The 13,997-nt window shown below is 35.5% G+C and overlaps 5 non-coding genes across 5 annotated transcripts; all 5 read left to right on the plus strand.

The window, feature by feature from the left end:
- Window positions 1-1,172: 1,172 nt before the first annotated feature.
- Window positions 1,173-1,245, plus strand: Trnaf-gaa (transfer RNA phenylalanine (anticodon GAA)). The gene has a single exon. It is a non-coding gene; the product is annotated as a tRNA-Phe (tRNA).
- A 2,943-nt stretch (window positions 1,246-4,188) lies between these two features.
- Trnaf-gaa (transfer RNA phenylalanine (anticodon GAA)) lies at window positions 4,189-4,261 on the plus strand. Its single transcript has one exon. It is a non-coding gene; the product is annotated as a tRNA-Phe (tRNA).
- Window positions 4,262-7,203: 2,942 nt separating this feature from the next.
- Trnaf-gaa (transfer RNA phenylalanine (anticodon GAA)) lies at window positions 7,204-7,276 on the plus strand. Its single transcript has one exon. It is a non-coding gene; the product is annotated as a tRNA-Phe (tRNA).
- A 2,940-nt stretch (window positions 7,277-10,216) lies between these two features.
- Window positions 10,217-10,289, plus strand: Trnaf-gaa (transfer RNA phenylalanine (anticodon GAA)). Its single transcript has one exon. It is a non-coding gene; the product is annotated as a tRNA-Phe (tRNA).
- A 2,929-nt stretch (window positions 10,290-13,218) lies between these two features.
- On the plus strand, window positions 13,219-13,291 carry Trnaf-gaa (transfer RNA phenylalanine (anticodon GAA)). Its single transcript has one exon. It is a non-coding gene; the product is annotated as a tRNA-Phe (tRNA).
- The last annotated feature ends 706 nt before the right edge of the window (window positions 13,292-13,997 follow it).

Here is a 13,997-nt window from a genome sequence, read left to right on the forward strand (position 1 = left end):
ATTTAGATGGACCCATTTAGACTATGACATTATTGGAGATTGTTTGAAAAGGTGCTCGAGAATCAAATACCTGCCACCATAGTTCATACTCGAGTTACCTGGTATGGCAACCAGTTTTGATTGGGGCGGGGGGGGGGGAGTACATGATCCAGTTTCTTCAATGTATTCAACGGGGTGAGGTAGGGAGGTGATCTTTATCCTTTGTTGTTTAGTCTATACTTTTAAGAAATATATCTTAAGCTGGGTGAGTGTGACGCGGGAATACAGTTGACTGAAAATGTGTTACTTCTTAACACTTTTAGTTTTGCTGGTGATGTGTTATTGGTAAGTTCTTCTGTCGCAGGTTGAAGGAAGTTATTGCAGATAAATTGACAGGTATAAATATGACATTTACATGATTTAAATCCTATTGCTGCGTATTGTACTGCGATGCTCTTTGGATAAACGTTAGTGAATGTATGAAAAGAAACATGGTTATTGACTATAATAACTGTCTTCGTCTGCTATTAAGCCTTTTGAGACGGAAGAGTGCCTCCATCATGTTTGTAAACTACAATGCATTTAGTGTTGAAGAATGAATGAGAAAGTATGTGTTTTCAATGATGAGAAGAATATCGGATAGTAAGAACTGCATTATGAAATCTTTCCGAAATTACGATATTCGTTTACATTCTCGGATTGTAGATATTTGGAACAAAGTACCCATTGAAATGTCTTACTTCATTTTGTTCTTAAGAATGCTTTTCCATTCTGTAGTTGTAGATGTGTCTATAGATTTGCACGTAAGACACCTATGATCTTTATTGTGGAGAATGCATTTATATTGTATATTTTAATTGACATGTATGGACAGCGCAATCGAAAATAAAGAATTCTTGTCTTATTTAAGGAGGTTTATTTTAGTGGTTGGCGTGTATGAAGATCGTTAAAGCTAGGGATGAGATTGGTGTGAATTTACTGATTTTCTTGATGCTGCCTAGCAAACTGCTTTTATAGAATTGTGAAGACACAATTGAAACACTACCATTGATGTACAGTGGTCTATAAGTGGACTTGTAGAAGTGACTGACTTATTTGATAAAGTAGATGATCAAACTTGTCAGTGATGTGGATTTGGTGCGCAGTGATAAATGCAATCTCACATAGGTAAGTTGCGACAATTGTCAATGTCAGCCGGAATAGCTCAGTTGGGAGAGCGTTAGACTGAAGATCTAAAGGCCCCCGGTTCAATCCCGGGTTCCGGCACGGAACATATCCGGCGGCTGGCAGGAATTTTTGTATTTTCCTTCAAAAGCCTGTTTTCATTTTAAAACTCGTTTAAACCATTTTAACAAATAAATATTTTTTAAAAGATTAAAAAGGAAATAAAACAAACTTCCGACAAAACTCACTTTCACACTTTTGTTATCTCTATTATCGTTAGGTTCCTCCTCCTCCCTCCCCTCTCTCTCTCTCTCTCTCTCTCTCTCTCTCTCTCTCAACAAAGTAAGAAATTGTTTTGAACCTTGTGAAGTGAGATGCAGAGTTTCCTGTTTCCCACGCATATGCATGTTGTGAAGTAGTATAAAATAAAATGTAAAATAGAAAAATAAATCTGGCGGAAAGTTTGATACGATTACAATCAAGAATTCCTTAAGAGTTACAGCGTATGATAATTAAGCTTATCGATTGCAAATATTGTAAAATATTACTGCAATCGCCCATATTTGGTTTAAATTTGATTCTCAAACGTTCGATCGGAAATTCCGTTTAATATTATGTTTGCGTTTTCAACTGGTATAATTGTGAAGGTGCCATGTGAGTGGATTCCATGGCGTGAAAGAATATATATCTAAACATCTATTCGTGTAATACATATGTAAACATGGAAGAATTTTACTTTGTATGATTATGCTGATAGCATGGACTATCGATTTTCTGATTTGAAACGCCTCTTGTGCAATTGTTCTTAGCTAAAGGACATTTATCCTTGCAACTAGAGACTCACATAAACATGCATAGACATAATACATTGAATGAAGATCTCTCTTTCCTAAATGTGCTTGATTTCTGGCCGAGTCATACCAAAGACGTAACAAAATTATAGTACTAACCTCTGCTTGGCATAGCGCTCAGCTTAAGATTTTAGTAATAGGACTGGTCGGCTTGGTGTCACGATAATGTGACTGGGTGGAACATCATGCTACATGTCTGCGACATGATGCCCCCAGTGCTAGGCATCACTATAAAGAGCCACTGTAGATATCCTAACGATATGACAAAATAATTGTTAAAGTTGCGTTTCAATTCTAAATCACACACATACACACACACACACACAGAGTGTACGTCTCTCTCTGTCTCTCATTAATGTGTTTCATTTTCATGGAAGTATTTTGCACAGAAATATGAGCATTCTTTAGAAGAATAATGTTTTCATTCAATGAGCAAATAACAAATTCTTTGGGTTTTATTATGCTGAGGAAATTGCTTGGTTTATTACAAGTGTTGGCTGTGATCATGCCTTGATAAATAAATTTGATAAAGAAATACTAAATTTCAGTTAAATGCCCATTGTAATTCATAAGAGTTTCATTTTCATTCTATATTCCATGGTAATTACTTGTATGTCAAAGCAACGACTTTGATTATGTTTCAAAGAAGCAATAGCGACGATTTACAATTATTGCGGACGCAGCTTCCTTTGATTTTGTTGTGAACCGTTCAGTATCTGAGACATTATCTTTCATTAGTGTCTTGATCACATTGAAAACTTTTCATCAGCATTGGTCTCTATAAATATTACTATCTGTTACAAAATCTAAATATTATTACAAATTATGTTACATTAAAATAGCCCAAGTGTTCATTCTTGTGAAAAACCTGTCAAAGGTAATGATCGTCGTTTGAACCTTAAAAAAATTACAATATTAGATTTAGGATAACTTTCAATAAGATGTTAATCCTTTATATGACAGCACGCACATTCCTAGTTTTACTAGCAGTAAGGCACGTGGCAAAGAGTCAAAGGCTTTATTTAGATGGACCCATTTAGACTATGACATTATTGGAGATTGTTTGAAAAGGTGCTCGAGAATCAAATACCTGCCACCATAGTTCATACTCGAGTTACCTGGTATGGCAACCAGTTTTGATTGGGGCGGGGGGGGGGGGGAGTACATGATCCAGTTTCTTCAATGTATTCAACGGGGTGAGGTAGGGAGGTGATCTTTATCCTTTGTTGTTTAGTCTATACTTTTAAGAAATATATCTTAAGCTGGGTGAGTGTGACGCGGGAATACAGTTGACTGAAAATGTGTTACTTCTTAACACTTTTAGTTTTGCTGGTGATGTGTTATTGGTAAGTTCTTCTGTCGCAGGTTGAAGGAAGTTATTGCAGATAAATTGACAGGTATAAATATGACATTTACATGATTTAAATCCTATTGCTGCGTATTGTACTGCGATGCTCTTTGGATAAACGTTAGTGAATGTATGAAAAGAAACATGGTTATTGACTATAATAACTGTCTTCGTCTGCTATTAAGCCTTTTGAGACGGAAGAGTGCCTCCATCATGTTTGTAAACTACAATGCATTTAGTGTTGAAGAATGAATGAGAAAGTATGTGTTTTCAATGATGAGAAGAATATCGGATAGTAAGAACTGCATTATGAAATCTTTCCGAAATTACGATATTCGTTTACATTCTCGGATTGTAGATATTTGGAACAAAGTACCCATTGAAATGTCTTACTTCATTTTGTTCTTAAGAATGCTTTTCCATTCTGTAGTTGTAGATGTGTCTATAGATTTGCACGTAAGACACCTATGATCTTTATTGTGGAGAATGCATTTATATTGTATATTTTAATTGACATGTATGGACAGCGCAATCGAAAATAAAGAATTCTTGTCTTATTTAAGGAGGTTTATTTTAGTGGTTGGCGTGTATGAAGATCGTTAAAGCTAGGGATGAGATTGGTGTGAATTTACTGATTTTCTTGATGCTGCCTAGCAAACTGCTTTTATAGAATTGTGAAGACACAATTGAAACACTACCATTGATGTACAGTGGTCTATAAGTGGACTTGTAGAAGTGACTGACTTATTTGATAAAGTAGATGATCAAACTTGTCAGTGATGTGGATTTGGTGCGCAGTGATAAATGCAATCTCACATAGGTAAGTTGCGACAATTGTCAATGTCAGCCGGAATAGCTCAGTTGGGAGAGCGTTAGACTGAAGATCCAAAGGCCCCCGGTTCAATCCCGGGTTCCGGCACGGAACATATCCGGCGGCTGGCAGGAATTTTTGTATTTTCCTTCAAAAGCCTGTTTTCATTTTAAAACTCGTTTAAACCATTTTAACAAATAAATATTTTTTAAAAGATTAAAAAGGAAATAAAACAAACTTCCGACAAAACTCACTTTCACACTTTTGTTATCTCTATTATCGTTAGGTTCCTCCTCCTCCCTCCCCACTCTCTCTCTCTCTCTCTCTCTCTCTCTCTCTCTCTCAACAAAGTAAGAAATTGTTTTGAACCTTGTGAAGTGAGATGCAGAGTTTCCTGTTTCCCACGCATATGCATGTTGTGAAGTAGTATAAAATAAAATGTAAAATAGAAAAATAAATCTGGCGGAAAGTTTGATACGATTACAATCAAGAATTCCTTAAGAGTTACAGCGTATGATAATTAAGCTTATCGATTGCAAATATTGTAAAATATTACTGCAATCGCCCATATTTGGTTTAAATTTGATTCTCAAACGTTCGATCGGAAATTCCGTTTAATATTATGTTTGCGTTTTCAACTGGTATAATTGTGAAGGTGCCATGTGAGTGGATTCCATGGCGTGAAAGAATATATATCTAAACATCTATTCGTGTAATACATATGTAAACATGGAAGAATTTTACTTTGTATGATTATGCTGATAGCATGGACTATCGATTTTCTGATTTGAAACGCCTCTTGTGCAATTGTTCTTAGCTAAAGGACATTTATCCTTGCAACTAGAGACTCACATAAACATGCATAGACATAATACATTGAATGAAGATCTCTCTTTCCTAAATGTGCTTGATTTCTGGCCGAGTCATACCAAAGACGTAACAAAATTATAGTACTAACCTCTGCTTGGCATAGCGCTCAGCTTAAGATTTTAGTAATAGGACTGGTCGGCTTGGTGTCACGATAATGTGACTGGGTGGAACATCATGCTACATGTCTGCGACATGATGCCCCCAGTGCTAGGCATCACTATAAAGAGCCACTGTAGATATCCTAACGATATGACAAAATAATTGTTAAAGTTGCGTTTCAATTCTAAATCACACACATACACACACACACACACAGAGTGTACGTCTCTCTCTGTCTCTCATTAATGTGTTTCATTTTCATGGAAGTATTTTGCACAGAAATATGAGCATTCTTTAGAAGAATAATGTTTTCATTCAATGAGCAAATAACAAATTCTTTGGGTTTTATTATGCTGAGGAAATTGCTTGGTTTATTACAAGTGTTGGCTGTGATCATGCCTTGATAAATAAATTTGATAAAGAAATACTAAATTTCAGTTAAATGCCCATTGTAATTCATAAGAGTTTCATTTTCATTCTATATTCCATGGTAATTACTTGTATGTCAAAGCAACGACTTTGATTATGTTTCAAAGAAGCAATAGCGACGATTTACAATTATTGCGGACGCAGCTTCCTTTGATTTTGTTGTGAACCGTTCAGTATCTGAGACATTATCTTTCATTAGTGTCTTGATCACATTGAAAACTTTTCATCAGCATTGGTCTCTATAAATATTACTATCTGTTACAAAATCTAAATATTATTACAAATTATGTTACATTAAAATAGCCCAAGTGTTCATTCTTGTGAAAAACCTGTCAAAGGTAATGATCGTCGTTTGAACCTTAAAAAAATTACAATATTAGATTTAGGATAACTTTCAATAAGATGTTAATCCTTTATATGACAGCACGCACATTCCTAGTTTTACTAGCAGTAAGGCACGTGGCAAAGAGTCAAAGGCTTTATTTAGATGGACCCATTTAGACTATGACATTATTGGAGATTGTTTGAAAAGGTGCTCGAGAATCAAATACCTGCCACCATAGTTCATACTCGAGTTACCTGGTATGGCAACCAGTTTTGATTGGGGCGGGGGGGGGGAGTACATGATCCAGTTTCTTCAATGTATTCAACGGGGTGAGGTAGGGAGGTGATCTTTATCCTTTGTTGTTTAGTCTATACTTTTAAGAAATATATCTTAAGCTGGGTGAGTGTGACGCGGGAATACAGTTGACTGAAAATGTGTTACTTCTTAACACTTTTAGTTTTGCTGGTGATGTGTTATTGGTAAGTTCTTCTGTCGCAGGTTGAAGGAAGTTATTGCAGATAAATTGACAGGTATAAATATGACATTTACATGATTTAAATCCTATTGCTGCGTATTGTACTGCGATGCTCTTTGGATAAACGTTAGTGAATGTATGAAAAGAAACATGGTTATTGACTATAATAACTGTCTTCGTCTGCTATTAAGCCTTTTGAGACGGAAGAGTGCCTCCATCATGTTTGTAAACTACAATGCATTTAGTGTTGAAGAATGAATGAGAAAGTATGTGTTTTCAATGATGAGAAGAATATCGGATAGTAAGAACTGCATTATGAAATCTTTCCGAAATTACGATATTCGTTTACATTCTCGGATTGTAGATATTTGGAACAAAGTACCCATTGAAATGTCTTACTTCATTTTGTTCTTAAGAATGCTTTTCCATTCTGTAGTTGTAGATGTGTCTATAGATTTGCACGTAAGACACCTATGATCTTTATTGTGGAGAATGCATTTATATTGTATATTTTAATTGACATGTATGGACAGCGCAATCGAAAATAAAGAATTCTTGTCTTATTTAAGGAGGTTTATTTTAGTGGTTGGCGTGTATGAAGATCGTTAAAGCTAGGGATGAGATTGGTGTGAATTTACTGATTTTCTTGATGCTGCCTAGCAAACTGCTTTTATAGAATTGTGAAGACACAATTGAAACACTACCATTGATGTACAGTGGTCTATAAGTGGACTTGTAGAAGTGACTGACTTATTTGATAAAGTAGATGATCAAACTTGTCAGTGATGTGGATTTGGTGCGCAGTGATAAATGCAATCTCACATAGGTAAGTTGCGACAATTGTCAATGTCAGCCGGAATAGCTCAGTTGGGAGAGCGTTAGACTGAAGATCTAAAGGCCCCCGGTTCAATCCCGGGTTCCGGCACGGAACATATCCGGCGGCTGGCAGGAATTTTTGTATTTTCCTTCAAAAGCCTGTTTTCATTTTAAAACTCGTTTAAACCATTTTAACAAATAAATATTTTTTAAAAGATTAAAAAGGAAATAAAACAAACTTCCGACAAAACTCACTTTCACACTTTTGTTATCTCTATTATCGTTAGGTTCCTCCTCCTCCCTCCCCACTCTCTCTCTCTCTCTCTCTCTCTCTCTCTCTCTCTCAACAAAGTAAGAAATTGTTTTGAACCTTGTGAAGTGAGATGCAGAGTTTCCTGTTTCCCACGCATATGCATGTTGTGAAGTAGTATAAAATAAAATGTAAAATAGAAAAATAAATCTGGCGGAAAGTTTGATACGATTACAATCAAGAATTCCTTAAGAGTTACAGCGTATGATAATTAAGCTTATCGATTGCAAATATTGTAAAATATTACTGCAATCGCCCATATTTGGTTTAAATTTGATTCTCAAACGTTCGATCGGAAATTCCGTTTAATATTATGTTTGCGTTTTCAACTGGTATAATTGTGAAGGTGCCATGTGAGTGGATTCCATGGCGTGAAAGAATATATATCTAAACATCTATTCGTGTAATACATATGTAAACATGGAAGAATTTTACTTTGTATGATTATGCTGATAGCATGGACTATCGATTTTCTGATTTGAAACGCCTCTTGTGCAATTGTTCTTAGCTAAAGGACATTTATCCTTGCAACTAGAGACTCACATAAACATGCATAGACATAATATATTGAATGAAGATCGCTCTTTCCTAAATGTGCTTGATTTCCGGCCGAGTCATACCAAAGACGTAACAAAATTATAGTACTAACCTCTGCTTGGCATAGCGCTCAGCTTAAGATTTTAGTAATAGGACTGGTCGGCTTGGTGTCACGATAATGTGACTGGGTGGAACATCATGCTACATGTCTGCGACATGATGCCCCCAGTGCTAGGCATCACTATAAAGAGCCACTGTAGATATCCTAGCGATATGACAAAATAATTGTTAAAGTTGCGTTTCAATTCTAAATCACACACATACACACACACACAGAGTGTACGTCTCTCTCTGTCTCTCATTAATGTGTTTCATTTTCATGGAAGTATTTTGCACAGAAATATGAGCATTCTTTAGAAGAATAATGTTTTCATTCAATGAGCAAATAACAAATTCTTTGGGTTTTATTATGCTGAGGAAATTGCTTGGTTTATTACAAGTGTTGGCTGTGATCATGCCTTGATAAATAAATTTGATAAAGAAATACTAAATTTCAGTTAAATGCCCATTGTAATTCATAAGAGTTTCATTTTCATTCTATATTCCATGGTAATTACTTGTATGTCAAAGCAACGACTTTGATTATGTTTCAAAGAAGCAATAGCGACGATTTACAATTATTGCGGACGCAGCTTCCTTTGATTTTGTTGTGAACCGTTCAGTATCTGAGACATTATCTTTCATTAGTGTCTTGATCACATTGAAAACTTTTCATCAGCATTGGTCTCTATAAATATTACTATCTGTTACAAAATCTAAATATTATTACAAATTATGTTACATTAAAATAGCCCAAGTGTTCATTCTTGTGAAAAACCTGTCAAAGGTAATGATCGTCGTTTGAACCTTAAAAAAATTACAATATTAGATTTAGGATAACTTTCAATAAGATGTTAATCCTTTATATGACAGCACGCACATTCCTAGTTTTACTAGCAGTAAGGCACGTGGCAAAGAGTCAAAGGCTTTATTTAGATGGACCCATTTAGACTATGACATTATTGGAGATTGTTTGAAAAGGTGCTCGAGAATCAAATACCTGCCACCATAGTTCATACTCGAGTTACCTGGTATGGCAACCAGTTTTGATTGGGGCGGGGGGGGGGGGAGTACATGATCCAGTTTCTTCAATGTATTCAACGGGGTGAGGTAGGGAGGTGATCTTTATCCTTTGTTGTTTAGTCTATACTTTTAAGAAATATATCTTAAGCTGGGTGAGTGTGACGCGGGAATACAGTTGACTGAAAATGTGTTACTTCTTAACACTTTTAGTTTTGCTGGTGATGTGTTATTGGTAAGTTCTTCTGTCGCAGGTTGAAGGAAGTTATTGCAGATAAATTGACAGGTATAAATATGACATTTACATGATTTAAATCCTATTGCTGCGTATTGTACTGCGATGCTCTTTGGATAAACGTTAGTGAATGTATGAAAAGAAACATGGTTATTGACTATAATAACTGTCTTCGTCTGCTATTAAGCCTTTTGAGACGGAAGAGTGCCTCCATCATGTTTGTAAACTACAATGCATTTAGTGTTGAAGAATGAATGAGAAAGTATGTGTTTTCAATGATGAGAAGAATATCGGATAGTAAGAACTGCATTATGAAATCTTTCCGAAATTACGATATTCGTTTACATTCTCGGATTGTAGATATTTGGAACAAAGTACCCATTGAAATGTCTTACTTCATTTTGTTCTTAAGAATGCTTTTCCATTCTGTAGTTGTAGATGTGTCTATAGATTTGCACGTAAGACACCTATGATCTTTATTGTGGAGAATGCATTTATATTGTATATTTTAATTGACATGTATGGACAGCGCAATCGAAAATAAAGAATTCTTGTCTTATTTAAGGAGGTTTATTTTAGTGGTTGGCGTGTATGAAGATCGTTAAAGCTAGGGATGAGATTGGTGTGAATTTACTGATTTTCTTGATGCTGCCTAGCAAACTGCTTTTATAGAATTGTGAAGACACAATTGAAACACTACCATTGATGTACAGTGGTCTATAAGTGGACTTGTAGAAGTGACTGACTTATTTGATAAAGTAGATGATCAAACTTGTCAGTGATGTGGATTTGGTGCGCAGTGATAAATGCAATCTCACATAGGTAAGTTGCGACAATTGTCAATGTCAGCCGGAATAGCTCAGTTGGGAGAGCGTTAGACTGAAGATCTAAAGGCCCCCGGTTCAATCCCGGGTTCCGGCACGGAACATATCCGGCGGCTGGCAGGAATTTTTGTATTTTCCTTCAAAAGCCTGTTTTCATTTTAAAACTCGTTTAAACCATTTTAACAAATAAATATTTTTTAAAAGATTAAAAAGGAAATAAAACAAACTTCCGACAAAACTCACTTTCACACTTTTGTTATCTCTATTATCGTTAGGTTCCTCCTCCTCCCTCCCCTCTCTCTCTCTCTCTCTCTCTCTCTCTCAACAAAGTAAGAAATTGTTTTGAACCTTGTGAAGTGAGATGCAGAGTTTCATGTTTCCCACGCATATGCATGTTGTGAAGTAGTATAAAATAAAATGTAAAATAGAAAAATAAATCTGGCGGAAAGTTTGATACGATTACAATCAAGAATTCCTTAAGAGTTACAGCGTATGATAATTAAGCTTATCGATTGCAAATATTGTAAAATATTACTGCAATCGCCCATATTTGGTTTAAATTTGATTCTCAAACGTTCGATCGGAAATTCCGTTTAATATTATGTTTGCGTTTTCAACTGGTATAATTGTGAAGGTGCCATGTGAGTGGATTCCATGGCGTGAAAGAATATATATCTAAACATCTATTCGTGTAATACATATGTAAACATGGAAGAATTTTACTTTGTATGATTATGCTGATAGCATGGACTATCGATTTTCTGATTTGAAACGCCTCTTGTGCAATTGTTCTTAGCTAAAGGACATTTATCCTTGCAACTAGAGACTCACATAAACATGCATAGACGTAATATATTGAATGAAGATCGCTCTTTCCTAAATGTGCTTGATTTCCGGCCGAGTCATACCAAAGACGTAACAAAATTATAGTACTAACCTCTGCTTGGCATAGCGCTCAGCTTAAGATTTTAGTAATAGGACTGGTCGGCTTGGTGTCACGATAATGTGACTGGGTGGAACATCATGCTACATGTCTGCGACATGATGCCCCCAGTGCTAGGCATCACTATAAAGAGCCACTGTAGATATCCTAGCGATATGACAAAATAATTGTTAAAGTTGCGTTTCAATTCTAAATCACACACATACACACACACACAGAGTGTACGTCTCTCTCTGTCTCTCATTAATGTGTTTCATTTTCATGGAAGTATTTTGCACAGAAATATGAGCATTCTTTAGAAGAATAATGTTTTCATTCAATGAGCAAATAACAAATTCTTTGGGTTTTATTATGCTGAGGAAATTGCTTGGTTTATTACAAGTGTTGGCTGTGATCATGCCTTGATAAATAAATTTGATAAAGAAATACTAAATTTCAGTTAAATGCCCATTGTAATTCATAAGAGTTTCATTTTCATTCTATATTCCATGGTAATTACTTGTATGTCAAAGCAACGACTTTGATTATGTTTCAAAGAAGCAATAGCGACGATTTACAATTATTGCGGACGCAGCTTCCTTTGATTTTGTTGTGAACCGTTCAGTATCTGAGACATTATCTTTCATTAGTGTCTTGATCACATTGAAAACTTTTCATCAGCATTGGTCTCTATAAATATTACTATCTGTTACAAAATCTAAATATTATTACAAATTATGTTACATTAAAATAGCCAAAGTGTTCATTCTTGTGAAAAACCTGTCAAAGGTAATGATCGTCGTTTGAACCTTAAAAAAATTACAATATTAGATTTAGGATAACTTTCAATAAGATGTTAATCCTTTATATGACAGCACGCACATTCCTAGTTTTACTAGCAGTAAGGCACGTGGCAAAGAGTCAAAGGCTTTATTTAGATGGACCCATTTAGACTATGACATTATTGGAGATTGTTTGAAAAGGTGCTCGAGAATCAAATACCTGCCACCATAGTTCATACTCGAGTTACCTGGTTTGGCAACCAGTTTTGATTGGGGCGGGGGGGGGGGAGTACATGATCCAGTTTCTTCAATGTATTCAACGGGGTGAGGTAGGGAGGTGATCTTTATCCTTTGTTGTTTAGTCTATACTTTTAAGAAATATATCTTAAGCTGGGTGAGTGTGACGCGGGAATACAGTTGACTGAAAATGTGTTACTTCTTAACACTTTTAGTTTTGCTGGTGATGTGTTATTGGTAAGTTCTTCTGTCGCAGGTTGAAGGAAGTTATTGCAGATAAATTGACAGGTATAAATATGACATTTACATGATTTAAATCCTATTGCTGCGTATTGTACTGCGATGCTCTTTGGATAAACGTTAGTGAATGTATGAAAAGAAACATGGTTATTGACTATAATAACTGTCTTCGTCTGCTATTAAGCCTTTTGAGACGGAAGAGTGCCTCCATCATGTTTGTAAACTACAATGCATTTAGTGTTGAAGAATGAATGAGAAAGTATGTGTTTTCAATGATGAGAAGAATATCGGATAGTAAGAACTGCATTATGAAATCTTTCCGAAATTACGATATTCGTTTACATTCTCGGATTGTAGATATTTGGAACAAAGTACCCATTGAAATGTCTTACTTCATTTTGTTCTTAAGAATGCTTTTCCATTCTGTAGTTGTAGATGTGTCTATAGATTTGCACGTAAGACACCTATGATCTTTATTGTGGAGAATGCATTTATATTGTATATTTTAATTGACATGTATGGACAGCGCAATCGAAAATAAAGAATTCTTGTCTTATTTAAGGAGGTTTATTTTAGTGGTTGGCGTGTATGAAGATCGTTAAAGCTAGGGATGAGATTGGTGTGAATTTACTGATTTTCTTGATGCTGCCTAGCAAACTGCTTTTATAGAATTGTGAAGACACAATTGAAACACTACCATTGATGTACAGTGGTCTATAAGTGGACTTGTAGAAGTGACTGACTTATTTGATAAAGTAGATGATCAAACTTGTCAGTGATGTGGATTTGGTGCGCAGTGATAAATGCAATCTCACATAGGTAAGTTGCGACAATTGTCAATGTCAGCCGGAATAGCTCAGTTGGGAGAGCGTTAGACTGAAGATCTAAAGGCCCCCGGTTCAATCCCGGGTTCCGGCACGGAACATATCCGGCGGCTGGCAGGAATTTTTGTATTTTCCTTCAAAAGCCTGTTTTCATTTTAAAACTCGTTTAAACCATTTTAACAAATAAATATTTTTTAAAAGATTAAAAAGGAAATAAAACAAACTTCCGACAAAACTCACTTTCACACTTTTGTTATCTCTATTATCGTTAGGTTCCTCCTCCTCCCTCCCCACTCTCTCTCTCTCTCTCTCTCTCTCTCTCTCTCTCTCAACAAAGTAAGAAATTGTTTTGAACCTTGTGAAGTGAGATGCAGAGTTTCCTGTTTCCCACGCATATGCATGTTGTGAAGTAGTATAAAATAAAATGTAAAATAGAAAAATAAATCTGGCGGAAAGTTTGATACGATTACAATCAAGAATTCCTTAAGAGTTACAGCGTATGATAATTAAGCTTATCGATTGCAAATATTGTAAAATATTACTGCAATCGCCCATATTTGGTTTAAATTTGATTCTCAAACGTTCGATCGGAAATTCCGTTTAATATTATGTTTGCGTTTTCAACTGGTATAATTGTGAAGGTGCCATGTGAGTGGATTCCATGGCGTGAAAGAATATATATCTAAACATCTATTCGTGTAATACATATGTAAACATGGAAGAATTTTACTTTGTATGATTATGCTGATAGCATGGACTATCGATTTTCTGATTTGAAACGCCTCTTGTGCAATTGTTCT

This window comes from Sinohyriopsis cumingii, chromosome 9, assembly GCF_028554795.1.
Source record: "Sinohyriopsis cumingii isolate HCF-2022 chromosome 9, ASM2855479v2, whole genome shotgun sequence".
Lineage (NCBI taxonomy): Eukaryota > Metazoa > Mollusca > Bivalvia > Unionida > Unionidae > Sinohyriopsis > Sinohyriopsis cumingii.